The 26,113-nt window shown below is 42.8% G+C and overlaps 1 pseudogene across 1 annotated transcript; it reads right to left on the bottom strand.

The window, feature by feature from the left end:
- Positions 1–2,887: 2,887 nt before the first annotated feature.
- LOC307101080 (large ribosomal subunit protein eL24-like) lies at positions 2,888–3,368 on the bottom strand (annotated as a pseudogene). Its single transcript has one exon. The product of its transcript is annotated as a large ribosomal subunit protein eL24-like (transcript).
- Positions 3,369–26,113: the final 22,745 nt, after the last annotated feature.

Genomic DNA, 26,113 nt, shown 5'->3' with positions numbered 1-26,113 from the left:
ACCATCAGCAGGTGTGAGTGGTGGCTGATGCCCTGATTGCCCCTCAAGAGCAGGGGGAGGTGGATAAGCCCTCAGGGGCAATCAGGGCTGGCAGCCTCTGCTCACACCCACTGATGGCGCTGAACAATTGGGGCCAGCGTCAGGACCTGGCAATGGGTGCAAGTGCCGGTGAGACCACAGTACGTGGGAGCAAAGAATTTTCAGTAACCACCAGAGGCTCGCCCTGATGACAGTGACCCGTGTCCCGCTTTGGTCTGGCACCCCCACTCCCCTGCTCCACCATCCTGCTGCAGCCGATGCCCGCCATGTTCCATTCTCTGCCGCCTGCTGCCAATGCCCCCCATGTTCTGCATGCACCCCCTGGTGGTCAGCGCACATCATAGTGACTGGTTGTTCAGTTGTTCTGCCATTCAGTCTATTTGCATATTAGGGTTTTATATATATAGATATATAGATATAAAATGAACCTTGTGGAAAATTTTTGCAGCCCAATTTTTATAATCCTGATTTCCTTCAGATAAATTCCTATAAATGGAATTTCTGGGTAATTGAGTGTGTACAATTTTTAAGCTTTAATACATATTACCAGTGTAACGGAAATGTTGTACCATACACATTCTTACCAGCAAACAAGAGGGTGCACACATATTTTCTAGAATTAGTTATTTATTTTTATATTTGTCAAGTTATTTTAGTCTAACTTCCCTTTATACCAATGAGGTTAAGCATTTTCACATGTAGATATCTTATTTTGTAAATTGTCTATTTTCTTTGCCCATTTTGCCTCTTGAGTATTTGTCTTTTCCTCCTGTTAATTTGTAACTGTGTTTTATATATTGAATATATTAACCCCTTGCTATACATTTTGCAAATATATTTTTCTAGTTTATTGTTTGTCTTTCAATTTTGTTTTATTTTTTCAGTGTTATTTAGAAGTATATTGTTTAATACCCACCTACTTGGGGATTTTACAGTTATCTTTCTGTTATTGATTTCTAGTTTAATCCCATTGTGATTTGAGACAAGGCATTGCATATTTACACTTTTTAAAATTTGTTAAGGTGCGTTTAATGGACCAGAATGTCATCTATCTTGGTGAATGTTCTGTGTGAGCTTGAGAAAAATGTGTATTGTGCTGTTGTTCGATGAAGTAGTCAATAGATGTCTATTAAATCCAGTTGATTGATGGTGCTGTTGAGTCCAACTAAGTCTTACTGATTTTCTGCCTGCTGGATCTGTCCACTCTGGTAGTGGGGTGCTGGAGTCTCCAACTATGGATATGGATATGTCTATCTCTCCTTGCAGGTTTGGTTTCACATAGTTTAACACATTTTTATTAGGCACATACACATTAAGGATTATTGTATTCTTAGAGAATTGACCCTTCATCATTATGTAATACCCACTGATAAATTTCCTTACTTTCAAATATACTCTCTAAAATTAATATAGCTAGCCTGGCTGGCATGACTCATTAGTTGAGCATCAACCTATGAACCAGGAGGTCACGATTTGATTCATGGTCAGGACACATGCCTGGGTTGTGGGCTCAATCCCCAGTAGGGGGTGTGCAGGAGGCAGCCAATCAATGATTCTCTCTCATCATTGATGTTTCTGTCTCTCTCCCTTCTCCTTTCCTCTCTCTGAAATCAATAAAAATAGTTTTAAAAAATAAATTAATTTTTAAAAGAAATTAATATAGATATTCTTGCTTTCTTTTGATTAGTGTTATCCTGGTATATATTTTTCTTCATCCACTTACTTTTAATATATATGTCTCTATATTTAGAGTGGGAAACATATAGTGGATTTGATTTCTGATCTACTCTGACAATCTTTGTCTTTTAATTGTTGCATTTAGACCATTGATATTCAAAGTTATTATTAATATAGCTGGAGCTACCGTATTTGTTACTGTTTTCTACTTGTTCCCTTGTTCTTTGTTTCTATTTTTGTCTTCTACTCTTTTTCTGCCTCTTGTGGTTTTAATTGAACTTTATATATGATCCCATTGTCTCTCCTTAGGATAGCAGTTATATTTATATTTTCACCTTTTTAAGTGGTTGCCTTAGAATTTGCAATATGACTTACAACTAATCCAAGTCCATTTTCAAATAATGCTATACCATTTCACAGGTAATATAGAGTACTTGTAAGAAAATAATCCAAATTCCTCCCTCCCATCCCTTATATCTTTGCTGTCATTCATTTCACTTATATATAAGTATGCATAAGTGTAGATATATAAAATATCTATACTAATAAAAGGGTAATATGCTAATTAGACTGGACATCCGGACAAAGCCACGATGGCGGGGGCTGAGGAAGAGGCGGTTAGGGGCAGTCAGGCCAGCAGGGGAGAACAGTTAGGGGCAACCAGGCAGGCAGGCAGGTGAGCAGTTAGGAGTCAGTGGTCCCAGATTGCGAGAGGGATGTCCCTGCAGGATCGAGCCTAAACCAGCAGTCGGACATCCCCTGAGGGGTCCAGAATTGGAGAGGGTGCAGGCTGAGCTGAGGGACCTCCCCCCCCCCAATGCACAAATTTCATGCACCAGGCCTCTAGGATATACATAATTAAATACATTATTGTTATTGTTTTGAACAAACTGTTCTCTGTTAGAGCAATTAAGAATAAGAAAAATGAATGTTTTTTTACCTTTACTTATTCCTTCTTTGACGTTCTTCCTTTTCTTATGCAGATCCAAGTTTCTAACCTATATTAGTTTCCTTCTCTCTAAAGGATTTATTTTCACATTTATTTCTACTGGTAATAAATTCCCTCAAGTTTTGTCTGTCTGATAAAGTGTTTATTTCTCTGTCACTGGTTGTTTTTTTTTAATTTTTTCAGTTATAGTCAGGTCTTTATTTAAGAATATCATCTGCCAACTTAGGGTTTTCCACCAGCACAGGGAGCAGAAACCTTCACAGGTGCACCATCTTCTGCTTAGGTGCTGCCTTTGTGGGAGCCTTAGCAGCAGCCATTGCTGTCTTTTTAGATGCTTCTTAGTCTTTTTTGCTTCCTTGGCAGCCCTGATAGCTTGTTCTCATTGAGCTTTCCTAACTTCAGGTTTCTGGTTGCTCTTGGCTGTTACATCAGCAGGAGATGCACCAGTGATGGCCCTCTGGAATCTGACTGCACAGCGGGTTCTTTTCTTTTGAAGTTCTTCCGACTGTCCCTTTTTGTGCTTTTTTTTTCTGTAGAGGACAGTCCAGTTTATCTGCCCAGGATTCCTCTTGGAAAGGAATGCCGACTTGCATTTTGCATTAAGAAACTGGAAAACCTTCCCATCGTTCCTAGCGTAGCACCTCCCATGTCCGTGTCTGGGGTAGATCTTGTACCCACTGAAACTGCACAGCTCAACCTTCATCGCTGCGGCCGCCAGAGAGCAGGAAAGATGGTGAAGAGAAGGAGACTCTGTCATTTGTGAAGGATAATTTCACAGGGTACAGAATTCTAGGTTAGTGTGAAGGTTTTTCTCTTAACATTTTATTTCACTCCACACTCTTGTTTGCATCGTTTCTGAGGAGAAGTTGGATATAATTCTTATCTTTGCTATAGGTAAGGTGTTGTTTCTCTCTGGCTATTTTCAACATTTTTTTTCTTTATCTTTCATCTTTTGTAATTTGAAAATGATATGCATAGGTGCCCGTTTTGGGTATTTTGTGGGGGTTTTTTGTTGTTGGGTTTTGTTTTTTGTTTTTTGTTTTTTTTTTTTTGCATCTATATTATTTGATGTTCTTTGAGCTTCTTGAATCTGTGTTTTGTGTCTGACTTTATTGGGGGAAATTGTTATTCACTATTGTTTCAAATACTTCTGTTCCTTTCCCTCTTTTCTTTGATATTCCCATTATGCATTTGTTACATCTTTTGTAGTTGTCCCATAGTCCTTGAATATTATGGGTGTGTGTTTTTTCCAGTCTTTGTTCTCTTGGCTTTTAAGTTTGGGAGGTTTTGATTCACCTCAAATTGTCTCAAGCTCAGAGATTTTTTCCTCAGCTGAGTCCAGTCTACTAATAAGCCCATCGAAGTCATTCTTCATTTCTGTTACTGTGTTTTGGGTTCTTTTTCATTCTTTCTTAGGATTTCCCTCTCTGCTTACCTTGCTCATCTCTTCTTGCATGCTGGCTACTCTATCCATTAGAGCTCCTAACATATTAATCACAGTTGTTTCAAATCCCCTGTCTGGTAATTCGAACATCCCTGCCTTGTCTGCTTCTGATGTTTGCTCTGTCTCTTCAAGTTGTACTTTTTGCCTTGTGGCATGTCTTGTGAATTTTTCTTGCTTGTGAGCATGATGGACCAGGTCGATTGAACCGCTGTAAGCAGGCCTGTAGCAAGGTAGCTGTGCGGGGAGGGAGTGCTCCGCAGCCCTGGGGTGAGGTCTCAGTCTCAGTGAGCCTGTGCCTCTGGACTGTGAGCATCACAAGTGCTCCTTCGTTTCTCTCCCCCTCAGGTAGTACAGGATGGCTAGATGGAGCTAAAGTTCAGTGTTTCCTTTCCCCCAGGCCAGTTAGGCTCTGATAATACCCAGCAGGTGAGGCCCTGGGCAATTAGTTTCCCTGAGGGCAGGTCTTATTAAGAACAGAGTGCCTGGGTCTTTCAAAATGGCTCTTTCTGCCTGGCCGGCGTGGCTCAGTGAACCAGAAGGTCACAATTCGATTCCTGGTCAGGCACATGCCTGGGTTGTGGCTCCATCCCCAGTAGGGGCGTGCAGGAGGCAGCCAATCAACGAGTCTCTCTCCGCATTGATGTTACTATCTCTGTCTTCCTCTCCCTTCCTCTCTGAAATCAATTTTAAAAAATCTTTTTTAAAAATGTCTCTGTCTCTTCACCCTGCTGGAAGCATGAGCTTCTTCTCCCGTATTTACTGTGACAGCCTGGTTGAGCTCCCGGAGGTAAATCTCACAAAACTGTGGGGGTTCCCATGACAGGGCCCCAGGGTTTTGCCTCCCAGAGGCGTCCACACTGAGGAGCTTCAAGCGTGTCTTTGGTTCCAGTTTAGGTGCTGCCGCCCTGGCACTGGCTCCCTCGCGTTCTGGCTCTGGAGTCTCTGTTCCCTCCATTCCCGTAAGTTCTGCCTCCCTGTTAGCCTGGCTGTTTGCTCAGTCTTGGCGGCCACGGTTTTCCCTGTGTCTGTGTCCTTCCCTCTCTTAGGGATACAAGACAAGTTGTTGATTTTTCAGTTTGTTCAAGTTTTTACTTGTTTGGACAGAGTGGTGACCTCTTAGATGTGGAACCAGAAACTGAAAGTCTCTGTTTCTGTTTTTTTTTTTAAAAAAAAAAACCTATATAGGTTTTGAACTTTAAGGAAGTCATCGCTATTAATCTTGTTCCCTGTGAATTTGGTGTTTGTTTTTATATTTGGAATAGCCTTGCCAAACAACCAGATGAGAAAAATATGAATCCATGTTTCTTTCTGGTTTCGTAAAAGCCTCTTACGTTACGTGTCTATGGGAAGGTTAGAAGGCAGTGTTGATGTTGCAAAGAAGCTCCCCCTGGCCTGTGGGACAGCTGCCCTAAAACTGAGTTGTGCAACGGGCTTCTGGCCAGAGAACCAGGAGCAGGAAAACACTGAAGGTTGGCATCTTCCATGATAACAATGAGTTGAGAGGCCAGTTTCTCTTTGTTCTATTCGGAGGGACCCCTCTTGCAGAGGAAGGATATGATGGGGTCTCTCACCTACCTTCGTAAGTAAGATAGAATAACACCCCCTCCCCCAAAGATGCCCACATTCTAATCCACGGAATTTGGGAATATGTTACTCTCATGGCAAAAGGGACTTGGCAGATGTGATTAAATTAAAGATTTTGACATAGGAAGATTATTACAGTGGGCCCAAAGTAATCCCAAAGGTCCTTATAAGAAAGGTACAAACGGCTCAAAATAAGAGAGAGAAGGCAATGGACGATGTAAGCAGAGGTCAGAAAGAGAGAAATGTGGAGATGCTGTGCTGCTAACTGTGAAGATGGAGCAAAGGGCCAGGAACGAAAAACTGCAGGTGGCCTCTGGGCGCTGGCAAGTCAGGAGATGGATTCTCCCCTAGCGTTTCTGAGGGAATGCTGTCCTGCTCACACCTTGATTTTGGCCTCCAGAACTGGGTGATAACACATTTGTGTGTTCTAAGCCACTGAGTCTATGGTAATGTGTTACAGCAGCCACAGCAAACTACAGGACTGTGAGAGGACAAGTCAAGTGCAAGCCAAATCCTTGCAATGGTTCCTGACTACTGTTGCTTCCCAACCTGTGTTCAATTTCATTGGCTACTGCCAGGACAGTAAGATTGATTCTACCATCAAGGCATGGTCTCAGAGCACTGATATCTTACCCAGAAAGAGTTGGTTGGAGTCATTTGCTTAAAAGTAAAAGGGAGGAAATGTAGGCTTTTACATTTCCTTTCATTAGCACAGGACATCCCTATGAGTTCTTAGAGAATTTCATTCTGATTAGTTTCTAATAGGAAGAAAAATTACACTATCTTTTAAAACTATTGTGAGGATGATATGACAAAATACATACATGTGTAGCCCTTAAAACATTGCCCAGCACATAGGAAGCCTTCAGTAGGTGTTTGCCGTTGTTTGCATTAGGGTTCTTCAGAGAAACAGAACCAATAGAATGTGTGTATTTATTATATACAGAGACTTATTTTAACCCTTTGTACTCGCTTGCTTTTTTTATCGAGCTGCTACCGATGCTAACCGTGTCAAGTCACACTCGACATCCTAGTGCAAAAGGTTAAGGAATTGGCTCACACAATTGTGGGGTCTGGCAAATCTGAAATCTGCAGGGCCAGCTACCAGGCTGAAACCCAGGGAAGAATTGTTGTAGTTTCAAGTTCAAAGGCAGTCTGGAGGCAGAATTCTTTCTCCCTCCAGGACCTTAGTCTTCTTCTCTTAAAGCCTGCTTCTCTTAAAGCCTTCTACTGATTAGGTGAGTATGAGGAGTAATCTGCTTACTTTTAATATATATTACTGGTTTAAATGTTAATCACATCTAACATATCTTCACAGCAATATCAAAACTGGTGCTTGAGCAAATATCTCAGCACTAGCCTAGCCAAGTTGACACACAAAATTAACTATCACCCTGTTATTTGTTTCCTATCTTATTTCAATGGCTAAAACTTTCAGGAAAATAATAAAAGTAACACCAGACATCCTTACCCTTTTCCCAATTCTAATGGACAAGCTCTTCTGTGTCTTCACTGAGTATCTCTGCTAAGTACTACTGAGGAACTATTCTCTATTCCCACGTTAGTATATTTTACATCATTAATGGGTACCATCTGCTAAGACGATTATGTAATTTTTCTCTCCTGACTTTTTGAAATGTTTTATTTATAGATTTCCTATTAATACACCATTCCTTGCATTCCTATGGTAAACCTTACTTGGTCACATGGTAGTTTTCTCTTCAGAGGCTGCTGGGTTTCATTTCTTAGTATTGCAGTTCATTTTAAACTTGTATCCCAGAGTCAATGTTGTTTGTGTCTGAAGCGTTTTGGTTTTCATTGTTTTGAGGGAAGGGTCAGTTTTTGTGATCTTTGTTAAAACGTGGTATTGTACCTTTAGTCTTGCTCAGCTCATAAGTGAATTGTAAGAATTCCATGATTCTCTGTGCCATGTGATGATGAATAAAGCATGAGACTAATTGTGTTCTTAGTGGCAAAATATACAGACTATCTTATTACAAACGTAATTTGGTGTCTCCTTCCTTTGTAAATTCCCTTTCACTTACTCAATGTTAACATTATATCAACTCCGTATTATGGTAAACATCAATTCAATAGTATGCTTAAATACATATATACTTTGTTTTCCTTATTTAAAAAAGGATATTTCTTTTTACTCTGTCTTTAGGATCTCCTACCTACTTTCTGTAACTCTCTATAAACTTCAAACTAGAAAAAAAAAGTCCCTAGCATGAATAGCCAGCTGTTGTTCAGAAGAGGTGGTCATTAGAGCCCCAGTGTCTTGCTTTAGGAATCAATCTTTGATGAGTCATAATTTTTCATTTCAGAAGCATCCCTCTGTGAGGCTGCTACACGGCGACCAGCATAGGCCAACATGGTTTAGACTTCATGTGGTTTCCTACAAAACAAACTCAAATAAACAAAAGTATGAAACATGTGCGGCCGTTCCTGGCTAAAAAGGAAAGCCAGGGTTTGGCCGGGGTTCTCTTAGCAAGGACAGCACAGAGCTCCGGGCTTTCCTTCTGGGGCTGAGCTGCCACTGAGGGCTCTGGGTAGCTGCCGTTTCAAAGTGAGGCCAGCAGTTGGAACAGTAAATTCTGAGTCAGAATTTAAAAGCCTGCCCGGCCGCACTGCGTGCTGCCCTTCACAGCAGATGGCCGAGACGCTGATGCACACTGCTCCAGACTACAGAGGCCGAGAGCCAACCGCAACCATGGGCCAGTATTCACCGAGGCCAGGTTTTACACTTAATCTTCTTTATATTTAACTCTTGTTTTGCTTTCTGTCACCCAACTGAAAGTTATTTCATGATCCAGCATGGTCCAAATCGTGTTCTGGGGAACACTAGTGACCCACAAATGTAATAGGTATTCCAAGAGTTTAAAAAACAAACAAACAGATTGTCTTCAAATAAATTTGAGAAAAGCTAGGTTAAACAAAATGCAACTGATTTCTTTGCTGCACGACCCCACAGAGCCTTTAGTATATTGACGTTCTCTGTGACTCCAAAACTTTTTTCCCCACAGTATACCTACTAACATTTTCAAGTACACTACTATTGGGTAGAATATATTTTGGGGAACATCTTAAGTCATCATTATTATCATCGCCTATACTTACTGAGTGTTTAGTAGGCATTGAGTACTGTGCTGGGGAATTTTCATGCTGTATCTCACTTAATCCTTGCAATATTTCTAGGAGGTGGATGTTGTCTTCATTGCATAGTGGTGTAGAGGGGTTAAGGAATTGGCTCACAAGGACAGCACCAATGAATTGCAAACACCAATTTGCATGCAGGTCTGTCTGATTTCAAAGCCTATGTACTCAACCAGCGGGCTACATTTGTTATAGCAGTGCTGCGCTTTGAAATAATTACCTCATAAAATACAGCCATGTGTAGCATAATGACATTTGGGTCAACAATGGACTGCATATACAATGGTTATCCCATAAAATTATAATGAAGCTGGAAAATTCCTATCATCTGGTGTCTTTATGGCAGTGCCCTGCCATTGTAGAGCAATGCATTGCTCACATGTTTGTGGTGATGCTGGTGTAAACACACCTACTGTGCTGCCGGTCATATAAAAGTAGCCCATACCGTCATGTACAGCACATCACACTCGATAATGATAATAAATGACTGTTGGGAGAAAGCCCCAAAAGTCTAAATTCAGGTTTGATTTAGAAGAACTGACGCTTAGCCTTATTCAAATCCGTAAGAGCTCTAACGGGAGAAATGTATATACATGGGCAAAGCAGCTGCTCGTTCCCAGTGCTGGCTGGGAAGAAATCCACACCCTCCCAGGAGGTTAATAGTAAAACCACATGGTGGGTAGACACAGAGACCACGGAAAGAACAATGCATTTCTAAGTTAACAGATAATGCTGGGCAGTTTTCCACACTCTATACTTTCATTACCTCCTTCCTGGGGGCATGGCATTTATCTTTGAGGGGCATTTGGTGTTCTGGGTAGTCAGCCAAGCCTGAGGGCAATGAGAATTAAACAATCACAGAGGGTTAAACAGAGAGTCCAACATTTCCCAGATGCCTTTGCTGCTAGAAACATCCTGCATCTCTGAGCTAGTTCCCTACAAAGACTATGCTACTGGTTTATGTATTTCCTATACTATACTTTTCATTGTCATGTAGAACGTACTCTTTCTATTCATAAAGGAAGTTTGCTGTAAAACAGTGTGCCTTGTTACACCAGCAGTGGCCTCATGCCTCTCCTGTTTTGCGCATCTCTTGATTGCACCCTTTTCTCCTGTGGTGATTGAATCTTGTGCTGTTATACAGCAATAACATGCTGTATAACCTTGTAGCCTCAGAGCAATAGGCTATACCATATAGTCTAGGTGTGCAGTAGGCTATGCCATCCAGGTTTGTGTAAGTGCGCTCTGTGATCGCATAACAATGAAATCACCTAATGACACATTTCTCAGAACAATGTATCTCCATCATTAAGCAGCGCATTACATGGTTAAAATATATTTCCCCGTGCTCTGAGAACTACCATATCCTTTCATGCCCTGAGAGTCAGCCTGGTAGATACTTCTGTCAGTGAGGACACCATGCCGCAGCCACTCTGGACCAATGAGAGCTAAATCGAGCGTGTGTTATTTTCTTCCTGGGGCCTCTCTGTCTGACATCTATGTGTGTCAAGAGACATACAAGTGATGGCACCAGACCTTCTACAAAGAAACAACAAAGGATACTAAGCTAGGAGTTAAAATGCAATTTTGATAACATATTCAATGACATAGTGGAAGAAGCAGAGGGTGAAGATTAGCAGGCAATTAGGGGTTGATGGGAATTCTTTGGCAAATGAATGACATCACTGTGGCCTGGAAAGAGTGGGCAGCCATTATGTGAAACTCTGGCCAGAGGCTGGCCATGACCTCTCAGAAGAGAAGGGAAGAGCTATTGCCAAAGAAATTGCTGGAAATTCATCTTAACGGGGACCAATCCATGTACTGTTGTGATTGCTCCCATTTAAGGATCCTTTGTGAATGGAACAGCCTTGTGCTGCCTCCTTTAATAGCTTCTACATTTCTCAGTCCAGTAACCAGCCTTCTTCCAGCATTGTCCTACCATAGCTTCCCATACATAGAGATGAAAAGTTTACAATCATACATTTTTTATATCAAAGGACGATGATCTATTAGCAGAGCTAACCCAGAAGAACCATCTTACTCAGGGAGAGCCATGTCAGCATGTTTTACAGGAAGCATGCCCAATTTAGAAATTATCCATCTCAAGAAATCCAGCAATGAAAATTGCCAGACCTGGAAGATATAGTTTGAGAATCCCCTACTCCCACAAGCTCCTCTCTTCAGGTGTGCCCTCATCTCCTATATTAAAAAAGGTTAGGAATTTTCCACACATATGAGTTAGCTATTGTTATATAATAAATCACCCCTTCCACTAGTGGCTTAAAATAACTAGCGTTTATTATTTATTATGAGTCTACCGATTGGCTGGGCAGTTCTGATGATTTGGCCTTGACACAACTGATGTTAACTGGGCATATGGCCCATGTGGCCCCTCATTTTCTCAAAGGTTAGCTTGGTTTATTCTCAAGGTAATTGCAGGCATTGAAGAGAGGAAAGAAAGCAGACTTCAATGTATATGCACCTTTCACAAGCCAGTAAAATTCTACATAATTGAGTATTATGTTTGAGTTACCTATTGAACAACTAACGACAAATATCAAGGAACAAATGAACATATAAATCTACATTTGAGGAAGAGGTCAGGGCAGATAGAGATTTGGAGGCCACAGACATATAGAGTCTATTAAAGCCATGTAACTGGATAAAAATCACATTTGGAAGGAATGTAAAAAGAGTAGAGAAGAGGGTCAAGGACTGAATCTTGGGAAACTCTAATATTTAGAGGTTGAGCAGGGGAAGAAGAGGCCAAAAAAGACTCAGAGTAACCAACAAAGTAGAAAAAACCAAGAGAATGTGGTATTATGGAAGCCCACAGGGGAAAGAATGGATCTCAAGAGAGAAGAATAGTGGGGTGTGTTGACTTGTTCTGAGAAGTCATGCTTTTGCAGAGTTGCATCTGTTCCAGAACCAACACCCTCACCCTCTAGGCTCCAGGTTATTGAACTTGCTTTCCCTCTGTCTCACATCTCCAGGCCATGCTCTTTTTGCCTCGTGGCTTCACCTACACTGCAACCTCCACCAAAACACTCCTCCTCCATCACCCGTCTCCAACCGCTGTTTCTTCAGATTTGGCCGAGGGGCCCCTTCCATATGCCTCCAAAGAACCCTGCACTTCCCTATCATATTAGTCAGCTTTCACTGCCATAGTAGAGTGCCGGGGTTCTTGATCCAGCATCTAGAAGGGTTCAGGAATCTAGAGAAGGTGCCATGTATAAATTAAATAAGAGTCCAGAGATGAAACATAACTTTGGAAGGCATTATGGGGAGCCAGAGAAGACTTAGCTAAAGGAACTAAGTTCTTCCTGTCTCAGGACCCCTTGCTTTTTATTAACACAAATTGTCCTAAGGCAAGGTGGATATACACTTCAAAGGCCAGGGTATGTATACAGAAGCATTGTCAGGTTAGGGAAAATGCCTATGGCTGTTCAGGTATTTGGCCAGGAGGAGGCAATAACAAGTAGATTAAGATGCCCTTAGCTGTCTGGGAGCAAGCAATCCTTTATGCATCCTTTTCAGGTTTGGGGAAATGCCCTCAGCCATCTCCAGATGATTCAGCCCTGCTGACATGCTGGAATTGGCTTCTGGCAGCAGAGTACTGTGGACTGGGGGGCTCAAACAACAGAAGTTTATTTTTCTCACAGTTCTGGAAGGCTAGAAGTCCAATATCAAAGTACCATCATAGAGGCCTCTCTCCTTGACTTACAGATAGCTGCCTTCTTGCTGTGTCTTCACATGGCCTATTCTTTGTGCACATAGCCGGAACACTCTGCTGTCTCTTCTTATAAGGGCACCAGTCCTATCGGATTAGGGCCCTACCCTTATAACCTCATTTATCTTTAATTACCTCCTTAAATGCTCTATCTCAATACAGTCAGTTTGAGGGTTAGTGCTTCAGCACAAAATTCAGGGGAACACAATTCAGTCCATCAAAGCATGTATTGGATGATAACTTCTCTATTCCCCATTTGACTATAAGTTCTATGAGAACAAGCCTAGGCAATGTGTATATTTTGTTTTCTGTTATCTTCAGCATGTAACACAGTGCCTAAAGGTGCTAAAAAATTTTTTTAAATAAAAATGAAAAACATTTACACTTACAAATAAATGAGAACTTTAATGCAGGGTCCATGTCTGCTCTGCCATCTGACTAACCCACATAGTTAGCCAAGTATGTACCCCATCTGGAAATCCTCCCAGGAGTATCCCATTTTCAGTGGTCAGTAAAATCTCGCTCATTTGAAATAAATGAAAGGAAGCCTATTGTAAGTTAGTGAGAAATTACAGAATTTTGAAAGATATTTTGATGCTTTCAGGTAATCCATAAAAATTATCTGTCATAGCTGAGCTACTGCTTTGTAATCTGTCCATTAATTTTTGCCTTCAAACAAAAATGTTAAAATAGTTTAAAATGTGATGAAAGTCCTTTTTAAAGTAAGTGTTGCAATCATCCTGAAAATTAGTTTATAGTATCTCGTTGTTAAGCAAATTCTACTTGCTGCACACAGATAGGGCAATGGTAAACTTGAATTCAGCCTCCAGAAAACACTAGTCCTTGTTGGGATTCTGAAGGCCCTACATTTTAGGAAGGTTGAAAAGGTGGTTGGGAAGGGGCTCAGAATTGCATTATTTTAAAACTCAGCATCGTTGCTACATAATTTCAAAATAGCAAGTTTGTACTTGTAGGTATTAAAATACTATATTTAAAAATAGGAAGTCAGCAACAGCATATATATTCTTCGCCTTCCTCCCTGAAGATTACACACACAGATTTTTTAAAAGATACAAAATGATTTGGAAATACAGAGAGAAAAGAACTAGCTTTTTTTAGGCATTTCCTTTCTAGGTTTTCTTAAACTCTAAAATGTGTTAGGAAGAAAAAAACTCTCTTAACAACTTTCCAACTGTTCCGAGGTGTTAACCCTTCAAGGGCGCCTTTCTTCTTCTTTTTAAACAGAGCGTGTTTAGGTGAACGCTGACTTGGGATGTAATTGCCTAGTTCCAGATAGAGCCTCTCCATAAAGAAGAGTGGCGCTCAGCTCCCCGAGGGTTCCAGCTTTCTCTGTAGCTGGATTAAGTGGCTATTATCCCAGTGGTTGCCCAGTGAGGCTTGGTGACATGTGACAAACAAGCTGACTCGCAGCCGTGCTGACACAGACGGTACGAACAATTACACAAGAAAAGACACACCCTGGCCTGTTCCTCTTCCAACCCTGGGCGAGCAGTGTCCAATAGAAAAATAATTTGAGGAGGCAGCACAGACAATAGCTCTGGCTTCAAGAATCATTGCAAGAAGCCAATTTTCTAAACAATGGTATAGTGTAACGGGGAAGGGACAGATGCTGGGAAACAGTAAACATAGATAATTATTTCATTTGAACATAGTCAGAAGCAATATTACCCCTTTTAGCTCTGGACATAAATGCAGATTTGTGGATATTTCCTATTACGTCAGTGAGTTCTTGTGATATTATAGAGAGGAACTGAACCATATGGCCCAGAGATTTGAAGAGATCTCCTAGAATCAGTAATACCCAAAAAGGAATCAATAATACCCCAAGGTAATAATACTCAATACACATGCGTGCCATGGGCTAGGGTGGGTGTGGCCTCTTTCTTCAGCTTTATTGGTAACTAGAGGGCCGGTGCACAAAATTCGTGCACAGGTAGGGTCCCGACACCTGGCTGGTGATCAGGGCCGATCTGTGGGGCAACCAGCAGGGCGATTGGGGGGGGGGGGGTCCCCGCTGGTGCCCACCTTAGCTGGCCTGGGACCTGCAGGCTGGGGGCAGCTCCTGCATTGAACGTCTGCCTCCTGGTGGTTAATGTATGTCATAATGACTGGTTGTTCTGCTGTTCAGTCGATTTGCATATTAGGCTTTTATTATATAGGACTAGTGGCCTGGTGCATGAAATTCGTGCACATTAAAAGGGGATTAATTAGAGGAAATAATTTAATATTGCTATTTGCCCTTTATAATAGATGTGTCAGAGATGAAAGAAAATTAGTAAAATGTATATGAAAACCTTCCTCCTGTCAGAGTCTGGGGCGCACCATGGGACCCAGAGTCAAGTCCCCACCCACCCACATGCGCCTCAAAATCGCGTGAGACCCAGACCCAGCTACCCGCCCCCCGCCCCATTGGGCTAGATACGTGGTGGGCAAACCGCGGCTCGTGAGCCACATGCGGCTCTTTGGCCCCTTGAGTGTGGCTCTTCCACAAAATACCACGGCCTGGGCGAGTCTATTTTGAAGAAGTAGTGTTAGAAGAAGTTTAAGTTTAAAAAATTTGGCTCTCAAAAGAAATTTCAATCGTTGTACTGTTGATATTTGGCTCTGTTGACTAATGAGTTTGCCGACCACTGGGCTAGATCCAGACCCGGCCAGTTCCATCCTTGTCAAGCCCTGCCGGGCAGGGGACGTAGCCTCAGGTCCCTTGGCCCAGCGCCAGGATGGGGGGTGTGGCCTGAGGTCCCCCAGCCCAGACCGGGGCGGGGGTGCCTAGAGGTCCCCCATCAAGCCCCACCAGGTGGGGGACATGGCCTGAGATCCCCTGTCAAGCCCCACTGGGTGGGGGGCATTGCCTGAGGTCCCCCATCAAGCCCTCCCAGGTGAGGGGGGGCGCAGCCTCAGGTCCCCCAGCCTGGCACCGGGAGGGGGGCACAGCCTCAGGTCCCTCATCAAGCCCCACCGGCAGGAGCTGCAGCCTCAGGTCCTCCATCAAGCCCCGGTGGGCAGGGGGGCGTGGCCTGAGTTCCCCTGACCCAGCACTGGGGGTGCACTTGAGGTCCCCTGTCAAGCCCCGCCAGGCAGGGGGGCGCAGCCTCAGGTCCCCTGGCCCAGTGCTGGGGCAGGGGGCGTGGCCTGAAGTCCCCTGGCCTGGTGCCAAGGCGGGTGGCACAGCCTGAGGTCCCCTGTCAAGCCCCACCCAGGCAGGGGGTGTGGTCTGAGGTCCCCCAGCCTGGTGCCGGGGTGAGGGGCGTGGCCTGAAGTCCCCTGTCAAGCCTCACCTGGTGGGGGTGTGGCCTGAGGTCCCCCAACCTGGCGCTGGGGCAGGGGGAGCAGCCTGAGGTCCCCTATCCCAGCACCAGGATGGGAAGTGCACCTTAAGGTCCCCTGTCAAGCCCTGCTGGGTGGGGGGGCACAGCCTGAGGTCCCCTAGCCCAGCACCAGGATGGGAAGCACACCTTGAGGTCCCCTGACAAGCCCTGCAGGTGTGGGGTGCAGCCTGAGGTCCCCTGACAAGCCCCGCCAGGTGGGGGACACGGCCTGAGATCCCCTGTCAAGCCCCACGGGGGCGAGGGAGGGCATAGCCTCAGGTCCCTGCTGATTGCTTGTTAAGGCTCCTTATGGGAACTTGGCTTCAGCTGTGGGTGCAGCCATCTTTGTGATGGAGTGATGGTCAATTAGCATATTCCCTCTTTATTAGATAGGATAGTCCCCAGAGAAAAACCCCTGGCAAAAGCCATTTTAAAACAGAGATTTCTCTCTTTGGCCACCAGGCAGTTCTCTAAGGTAGCTGTAGCCCTAAGGTCCTGAATTATGAAAAGAGACATCAATTTTGTCACAATGCAATTTGAATGTGGGCAGGCAACACGTTTGAGTTGAAAGAGTGTAAAGGCTTTGGGAAGGGTTTGGTGGGCAGTGTGTGTAAGGTAGGCAATGTGAAGGCTGTATCTTAAATGCCTGGCAGTTCTTGGTAAGGTCCAAGCTGGCCCCTTAAAAGGAGGATCCCTTTGGGCTTCTCTGTAGGGTACAGTCTAAGACAACACACTCCAGGGCAGGCTTTATAACCCACTGAGAGAATTGCCTTTCCATGCCCTGGTTGGATAAGGAAAACCTCAGCACTCCTCAGGCACCCTCGGCTGCCAGGATAAGTAACATCAGGTGCACAGGTGAACACACACACACACACACACACACACACACACACGCCTCTACTGTGCACTGATCCAGGTTGTAAAAACAGCAATCCTTGCCCTTGCTGTCCTCCTTCAGTCCAAGTGTTGAGGAAATTATTTATTTTGGTGTCCAAATGTTGAGGACATTATTTATTTTTATTTTGTTCATATCTGATCAATCAGAATTCTCTGGAGAGGAGCCTGCTCATTTAACTTATTCTTCTGAAATTGTATATTGGTCTTTAGTTAGAGTACATTCACAAATTGAATTGACTTGCTGTCCTATTTCCACTAATTTGGTCCTCAATTTATTCATCTGTGGAGTGGGATTACAATGACCTACCCGCAGAACTGTTCTGAGGTGTGAATGAGAGGAAACAATGTATGTGATAGTGCTTTATAAACTGGGAGGGGGAAAGTGAGTCGTTAATAAGATCTATTGATCAAGAGCCAAATTGATTCATGTCCATCTAAGAAGGGGATTCTGGGAGCATGCATTCTTAGCCACTTTCCAGCTGCATGGACCTTAGCAAGTTAAATAACTTCTTAGAGGCTTAATTTTCTTACCTATAAAGTTAGGAAAAATATTTCTACGAAGCTGTTGCAGGAAATAAAAATACACACTCTTACACTGACCATGATGCCTGACATATAACGTTCGCTTTTAAATGGTAGTTATAGCTGTTGTGTTAACCTGGGAGACCTTGGCACAAATGGAAAACTTCTTTCTTCCCTATGTTGCTAGAGTGCTCTATCCTGCTCAACATGGAACCTTGACCTCAGTTATTGTAAGGAGTGTGCAAGGGGGTGGCTAATGAGACTGATACTGAGGCATGTAAATAATTCATGGACTGAACTTTGAACACGTTGCTTGAATTTATATAAGGATCAGCATTTCAATATGCTGGACTGAAAAAGCAAAGATACCAAGAAACTTAAAAAACAAACAAACCAAACCAAAAACAACTAACTCTTTCTGGTATGTAGTTTGGTAAATTTGCTCTCAATTTAGCTAGAGGTTGGGGGGGGGGGGGGGGTTATTGACTCATAGGAGAATGGAAAATATTATATATTAGGCCTACCAAATAATAAGCTGTAACTTTCAACTTTTAAATTTATAAAGGAAAAATATCTTAATGACTTTTGATAAATAACATAGCTTTCTGAGCCTTATTATGGTCTGGTGTGTGTTTTTTTTAAAATATATTTTTATTGATTTCAGAGAGGAAGGGAGAGGGAGGGAGAGAGATAGAAACGTCAGTGATGAGAGAGAATCATGGATTTGCCGCCTCCTGCACGCCCCCTAGTGGGGATCGACCTCATGACCCAAGCAGGTGCCCTTGACCAGAATCAAACCCGGGACCCTTCAGTCCGCAGACCGATGTTCTATCCACTGAGCCAAACCAGCAAAGGCCCATATTATGGTCTGTTGAGAGAACAAAAAGAAAAATGGAAATATCAGGGAGAAGTGGACGAAATAAAAGGGAATAGTGTTCCATAAGATACCAGTAAAAATCCCATCTTGAGACATGGTGGGACACAGCCCTGCTGTACGTCTGCAGCCACAAGCTTACGGGAGGGTATCTTCTATTGCCACTCTGCTCACAGAAGTAAGTTAAGAGAATTTTCAAAACAGCACAAGTACATAGACAAAAGAGTTCTGTACATTTCCACTGTCACTGAGCACCCGAAAGAAGCTTGTGGGGCCTGGATCCAAAGTCAGCCATGGCTGGGCTGGCACTGCATTCAATTACATCCTCCAAAGAAGAGGAGTTAGTTTTGAGGTGAAATAGCAGAAACCAAGGAGGCAGAAATTAGAGTCGTAATGGACTGAAAAAACTTCTGTGTATCTCATCCATTTCCTATAGTCAGAGCCTCTCCCTTCCCTCTTCCCTTCTCCCCATTTCTATATTCTCCCTCCCTCTCTCTTTACCCTCTCTCCCCTCTGCCCCTCTCCCTCCCTCTCTCTTTCCTCTCCCCACCTCTACCCCTTTCCCTATCTCTTTCTCTCACACACTAAGTTTATACTAAAAGGTGATACCCACCCACTCCTGCCAGGATAGTCCTATTTGGATGGCATTTCTGTGGGCCTAGGTAACATGACAACCCAGGGACAAAGCTTGTTGGTCAGTTGGTCATCAGCTGTAACTTTATCCAGGGGTAGGGTACTGCCAGGCTTTGTCCAGGAACCTAGCGACCTGACACCCAGTTAAGGAGTTTCTATTTTAACAACCCTGAACAGAGCTTTCTTATTTGTCACTCTGAAGAAGAAAAAAAAAAAAACAAAACATCAACAAGACCAGAATCACAGCAGAGCCTGCAAACAGATCTCCCCTCCCACGCCCGCCTGATCACTCTGAAAGGCTCCAAGACCATTTGCTGCGAGGAAGCAGTGTGATCTTTTAGGGGTGCTCCCAGAGGGCTCCGAAAGTGGGAGCAGTGAGACAGATAATGTGCTTGCCGTCTTGGAGCTACAGTTGTGTTAAACAGACATGCACAAAACAATCACAAATGTTTAACACCAGGGTTGCTGTCACCTAAGAATGCTCATATGGAATCATATACAGTGTGTTGGCCTTTGGGTCTCAGCCACCCCTTGGGACTCACACGCGCCCTGCCTCCAGAATGGCATTGCTGTAGGATTTTCTCACACCCGATCCTGCAATAGTTTCAGCTTCTGTGCTACCTGATTTCGCTGTTGCAGCTGCTGCTATAGTTTCCCATCTCTCTGAGCCTTCCTATGTGCCTAACCCTGCCTGCGTTATACCGCTAGGTTGGAGAAACATCTCTGGCTAGTTAGGAAAATCAATAACTTTTTAAAAATCTCAAACACTTGGTGCTTGATATCTGTCATTTAGCTTCACCTGGCTCAGTTCCAGTGCAACCCTAAGCGGATGGGTATGCTAATCTGTGCTCCTTACTAACTCTGCTTCTTTTCGCATCTATTTCTCAAGGTAGTAATTGTGGTTTGACAGCCGCCCCCTTGAAATGAGTCTAAGGTCTTCAGGTCCTTTAAGACCACAAACTTGCCCAATTAACTGTCAAGTCAATAACCTCACGGACTGAGGAGCAATGTCCCCAGGCTCCGATAACTCCAGCAGCCATCCTGGCCTTCCTTTTCTCTCTGTCTTACTGTTTCAGTTCTGCTTCCCAGGAGGGGCTGCCCCATGATGTGGAGCAGGAAAGACCAGTTTCTAGGCAAGCTGCCAATAGCAGTCCTTAAGACACTGACCCATTTCAAAAACTTCCCCTTCTTAATTAAAATTGCTGCTACCTCTGCAGAAAAACCCCCTCTGAGCCTTCAAGTGCTTTTTACACTCTTGCCTCCCTGTGGGTAGAAAACAGACAACAGTGTCAATCCCAAGTGCAAGGAGGCAAAGAGGAGACAGACGAAGGAGTTGACAGATGCTGAAAATACCTCCCCTTGTGCCAAAATTGTGCTTGCTTTCCATCAGCTGTGCCACTGTTTGGTCTCAGGTGCCAACCCCACACTGGCCCAGGCACACAGGAGGCCCAGAAACCCTTCATCATTACAGGGAGAAAGCAGACGGAGCTTGTTAGCTTGAAGCAAAGAATTGAAAATACAGTTGTTTTATGGTATTTACCTATATAGGTGTAGCTACTTGTGTACACTCCATCAGACTCTTCTGGATGGCCTAATCTATAGATATAAAAGCCTAAGCGACCGTTAGGAACGAACAACTGGTCGACCAGTTGCTATGATGCGCACTGACCACCAGGGGGCAGATGCGCAATGCAGGAGCTTCCCCCTAGTGGTCAGTGCACTCCCACAGCCAACCTCTCGCAGCCCCTCTCCCCAGCAGGCCGGTCCCAATAGGCCCCGATCCCCTCCAATCAAGACTGGGCAAGATGCCCCAATCGGCCCCGATCGCCAGCCAGGCAGAGGGACCCCACCCATGCACGAATTCGTGCACCAGGCCTCTAATATACTTATAAAAAATGACAGCAATTATCTGATAGTCTCCTTATTGCTACCACACACACAAAAAAGATTAAAAATTTCATGGAAACTCAGGAACACAAAATAGATTATCAAGTAAAAACTAAGAGTATAATGAATACCCTTTTAGCCATCTGTCAGATATCAGGGAGGGTGGCTCCTGGGCTCTCAAATAAAATTTAAATTGATAAACCACTGTCAGAACGGAAGAGAGAGATGGGTGATTAATCTGATTGAGGAAGAAAATAAGGTATGTTTTCTACATTAAGTAGATTTACCTTCAGTTTTCCATGTAGGAAAAATAATATTTTGCTTCTCTCTCATTTTTCAGCCACTTATGACAAGTACATAGTTTCAAGTCCCCGTGATTGGATTAAACCACTAAAATTAGACTCATTCGTTTTTTTAGACTCTGGCACTTAGATTCAGGAATTTCCTCTTTCCTTCCTGATATTAAAATATTAATTTTAAAAAAAACCTTGCTATGATTTTTTGGTCTGTGAGTTAGAGTTTCTCTTTTACATGATTTCCATGCCAAGTGATAGAAAGTCTACAGGCAGAGAAAGAATACAGAATTGTGTGTTGTTTGTTAAGCCCTGGGATAAATGCCTACATGTGACCCCAGGAACCAATCAATAATTCCAAGCACCAATGGGCAGCAAACATACATTTGATAATCTGGGAAAATTCTATTCTAACCACTGGCCTGTTTAAATCCATTTGCAGTGTGCTTAGTTGAGCTTATATCATACACCTTCTTCAAGATGCTCACTGGATCTTCAAGAGATGGGTCTATTTAGCTCTTGTCCTCTTGGAGGAGGTAGATGTGGGCTTGTTGGAAGGATAACGTGCCTTAAATTATGCAGATGGCTGCTTGGACACATTGTTCCTATGGGAAGGAATTAAATAAAAATGCCCGCTGATTGTAACCTGGTTTTAATGGACCTCAATCTGATTTTAAGGGCAAAATGGGATCCATAAGAGACAAAACTATTAGACCAGAATCAATACCTTGAAACTTGAATTTTAATAGGAAGGGTTTATGCCATCTCTCTAAATTGGCAGTGAACATTATTTTTCTTTTTAGGGACTGAATTTTTACTGCTTGCATTTGGTAATCTTTAAATTGGGGGGGTGGGGGAGGTATTCATTTATTTTTAATTATAGTTGACATACAATATTATATTAGTTTCAGGTGTACCACATAGGGATTACATGTTTATATACCTTACAAAGTGATCACCACAATAAGTCTAGTAACCATCTGTCACCACGCATGGTTATTACAATACTATTTATTCCCTATCCTGTACATTATTTTATAACTAAAAGTTTCTATTTCTTAATCCCCTTCACCTTTTTCACTATTCCCTCAATTCCCCTCCCCTCTGGCAGCCATCAGTTTGTTCTCTGTGTCCATGAGTTTGTTTCTGTTTTGTTTTTGTTTGTTTGTTTGTTTTGCTTTATCGACTCCACATACAAGTGAAATGATATGGTATTCGTCTTTCTCTGTCTCACTTCTTTCGCTTAATATAATATTCTCTAGGTCCACCCATTTTGTCATAAATCAAAAGATTTCACTTATTTTATGGTTGAGTAAAATTCCATTGTAGATATGTGCTACATCTTCTTTATCCATTTCCAATGAACACCTAAGTAGCTTCCATATTTTGACTATTGTAAACAGTTCAGCAATGAACAAAAGGTGCATATACCTTTTTTAGTTAATGGTTTTTTCTTTTAGGAGGGGGGATATATATACAGGAGTGGAATTGCTGGGTCATACTATAGTTCTATTTTAAAATTTTTTAAGGAAACTCCATATTGTTTTCCATACTGGCTGCACTAATTTACCATCTCAACAGTGCACAAGGGTTTCCTTTCCTCACATCCTTGCCAATACCTGTTATTAGTCGTCTTTTTCATAATAGCCATTCTGATAGGTGTGAGGTGATATCTCATTGTAGTTTTGATTTGCATTTCTCTGATGATTAGTGTTGTTGAGCATCTTTTCATATGTCTACTAGCCATCTGTATTATCTTCTTTGGAGAAATGTCTATTCAGGTCTTCAGCCCAATTTTTAATTGGATTGTTGTTGTTTTTTTATGTTGAGTTTTATGTATTTATTAGATATATCATTTGCAAATATCTTCTCCCATTCAGTAGGTTGCCTTTTCTTCCTGCTGATGGTTTCCTTCTCTGAGCAACAGCTTTTTAGTTTGATATGGTCTCATTTGTTTATTTTTCCTTTTGTTGCCCAAGGAGATACAACCAAAATATATATATACTAGAGGCCCGATGCATGAAAATTCATGCAAGAGTAGGCCTTCCTTCCCCCAGCTGCCAACACTGGCTGCCCTCCGGCACCCAGGACCTGGGCTTCCCTCCTCCTGCCGCTGGCAGGCACCTGGGACCTGGGCTGGCGTCCCCCAGGCTGTTTATTATTACAGATTACTAAAACCTATGTCAGAGAGTTTACTGCCTATGTGGGGTTTTTTTCTAGGAGTTTTATCATTTCAGGTTTTACATTTAAGTCTTTGATCCATTTGAATTTATTTTTATATATGGCATAAAAAAATGGGCTAGTTTTTTATTTTTAATGTATTTGCCCAGTTTTCCCAGCACCATTTTTTGAAGAGACTGTCTTTTCCCCACTGTATATTCTTGCTTCCTTTGTTATAAATTAATTGACCATACAAGCATGAGTTTATTCCTGGGGTCTCTATTCTGTTCCACTGATCTATGTGTCTGTTTTTGTGCTAGTACCATACTGTTTTGATTACTATAGTCTATAATCTCATGGTGCAGTCTTTGTTAAAATCTACTTTGTGTTATATAAATATTACTAAGACAACTTTCTTTTCATTTCCATTTGCAATATACATATTTTTTCATCCCTTCCCTTTTAGTCTGTGTGTGTCTTTCAATCTGAAGGGGGTCTCTTGTAGGCAGCATATGCATGGTCTTATGTCTTTTGATTGGGATATTTAGTCCATTTAAAGTAATTATGGGTAGTGTGTACTTATTGCCACTTTATTATTTTCTGGTTGTTTTTGTAGTTCTCTGTTTCTTTTCTTGCTCTCTTCTCACATACATTGACGACTTTCTTTGGATATTTGTTTGGGTTCCGTTTTCTGTATTTTTTGTGTATTGATTATAGGTTTTTGGTTTGTGGTTACAAGATCCTATCTAATAAAAGAGTAATATGCAAATTGACTGTCACTCCAACACACAAGATAGCCGCCCCCATGTGGTCAAAGATGGCTGCCCCCATTTGGACACAAGATGGCCGCCACAAGATGGCCAGCAGGGGAGGGCAGTTTGGGGGGACCCAGGCCTGCAGGGGAGGGCATTGGGGGGACCAGACCAGCAGGGGAGAGCAGTTAGGGGCAATGAGGCTGGCAGGCGAGGGCAGATAAGGGTGACCAGGCTGGCAGGGGAGGGCAGTTAGGGGTGACCAGGCTTGCAGGGGAGGGCAGTTAGGGGTGACCAGGTCAGCAGGGGAGGGTAGTTAGGGGCAATCGGGCTGGCAGGGCAGCAGTTAGGCATCAATCAGGCTGGCAGGGAAGTGGTTAGGGGATGATCAGGCTGGCAGGAAGAAGCGGTTAGGGGCAATCAGGAAGGCAGGCAGGGAAGCAGTTGGGAGCCAGCAGTCCTGGATTGTGAGAGGGATGTCCAACTGCCCATTTAGGCCCCATCCTACTGGGATTGGGCCTAAATGGGCAGTCAGACATCCCTCGAGGGGTCCCAGATTGGAGAGGGTGCAGGCTGGGCTGAGGGACACACACACCCCCATGCATGAATTTTGTGCACCGGGCCTCTAGTTCATATATAACAAGCTATGTTTATAGCAGTCTCTCAAGATGAGGGTTATGTTCAAAGACATTCTAACCACTTGGTAATCATAATCTAAGAAACTCTGCAGTTTACACTCACATGTGTAGAGATAGAAGTCCACCCCATTAGTCCAATACCCCATGCCTCAATGACAGCATTTAATTCTTATGATTGTTTGGTACTAGTTTATTTATTTAGCTTAGCTAAATATAGTTGTGAATAGTTGTATGCTAGATTGAAAATGTCCTGCAAGCAAATTATAATTTATGTTCTATAATTTAGAGGTATTTATTGTTTTTGATGATGATAATGGTGATGATTGGGATATAGCCAACCAATTACTCCTATCAAATACTTTAAAAGAGTTGTCATGGTATTGTATTAAATTTCCTAAATACTTAGCTTTCTTTTACTTTGACAAATATTAGTAGGAAAATCATCAAAGCCATGCAGGGAGACAAGCCTTGTTTTCAGCAATAAAGACAGAAAACTATTCCATGAGGATAATATAAAATGATTCCCATAGGCCCATTCTAGCAAAAGGCCAGTGATTGGTGGATTGGTGTGAAGAACACATGGTGAAGTTTTGCTATGAAGGTCAACTTCAGGTTAAACCCTAGTATAGAATATAAAAAATTCTTTTTTGTGTGTCTGAAATGAAGGGAAGTCTGAGGTGAGAATGGGCATTGAGTTGTTGTTATTCTTTAGGGTACTCCAGGATAAAGAAAGAAATCTCTGTATACATATGTGGAAGAAAGAAAACTAACAACAGACTCCCTGGCATCCAAAAGCCTCAGGGATATTAACTGAAACAATAGGTTCCCCTCAGCATCAACACCATAGGACCTATGAGCATATCTTGCTTCCAAGGTGTACTGATGTGTCTGCTGATGTGTGTGACTGGGTGCTTTCTGAATACGTTCTGCCCTCTGACTGGTATGTTTTGATTAGGCCCACCCGAGGCACACTGGAAGAATAGCAGACAGAGGAGACCCATAAACCTCTGCAAACTGCGATCTAAGGTTTTATCTCCAATCTGGCCTTTGATTCTGAGTGACCTGAAGAAACTGGGTAGTAGATTCTCTTGGCAAGTTTTGCTGAATGGGAAGAACAGCCAAGCAAAATAAATAATGGCCTCCCTTTCAGAAACCTTGTTGTTTTTTAAGTATTTACTTCAAAGATACCAAAGCATGCTGTACCCTCCCACTTCTTCTCCAACCATAGCGATTGCATGTCTACAGAAATAGCCCTGTAGGAGTGGCTGGGAAATGAAGATGATGCCTTGCCATCTCCGGCTCAGGCTCACTCACTCCCCATAGTTTAAAAAGTCTTGGTTACTCAAAGGTTCTCATAAATCTCATACCTGCCACCCCCACCCCCCACCATGTTCTCTTTTAAGACTTTCTACTCTGTTCCTAAGTAATGAAGACATTAAATCCAGTCATCATTACTGGGTTCTGATCTTCAAGTCTCTCTTAGTATTTTGTCCCTGTGGCAGCATTTTGGGGATTAAACTCTCTCAGATTTTTTTGTAAATGTCAGACA

The sequence above is a fragment of the Cnephaeus nilssonii genome (assembly GCF_951640355.1).
Source record: "Cnephaeus nilssonii genome assembly, chromosome: 6".
In the NCBI taxonomy this organism is placed as follows: Eukaryota; Metazoa; Chordata; class Mammalia; order Chiroptera; family Vespertilionidae; genus Cnephaeus; species Cnephaeus nilssonii.
Note: the sequence above shows the minus strand (reverse complement) of the source record. Positions and strands in the feature narration are given on the sequence as shown.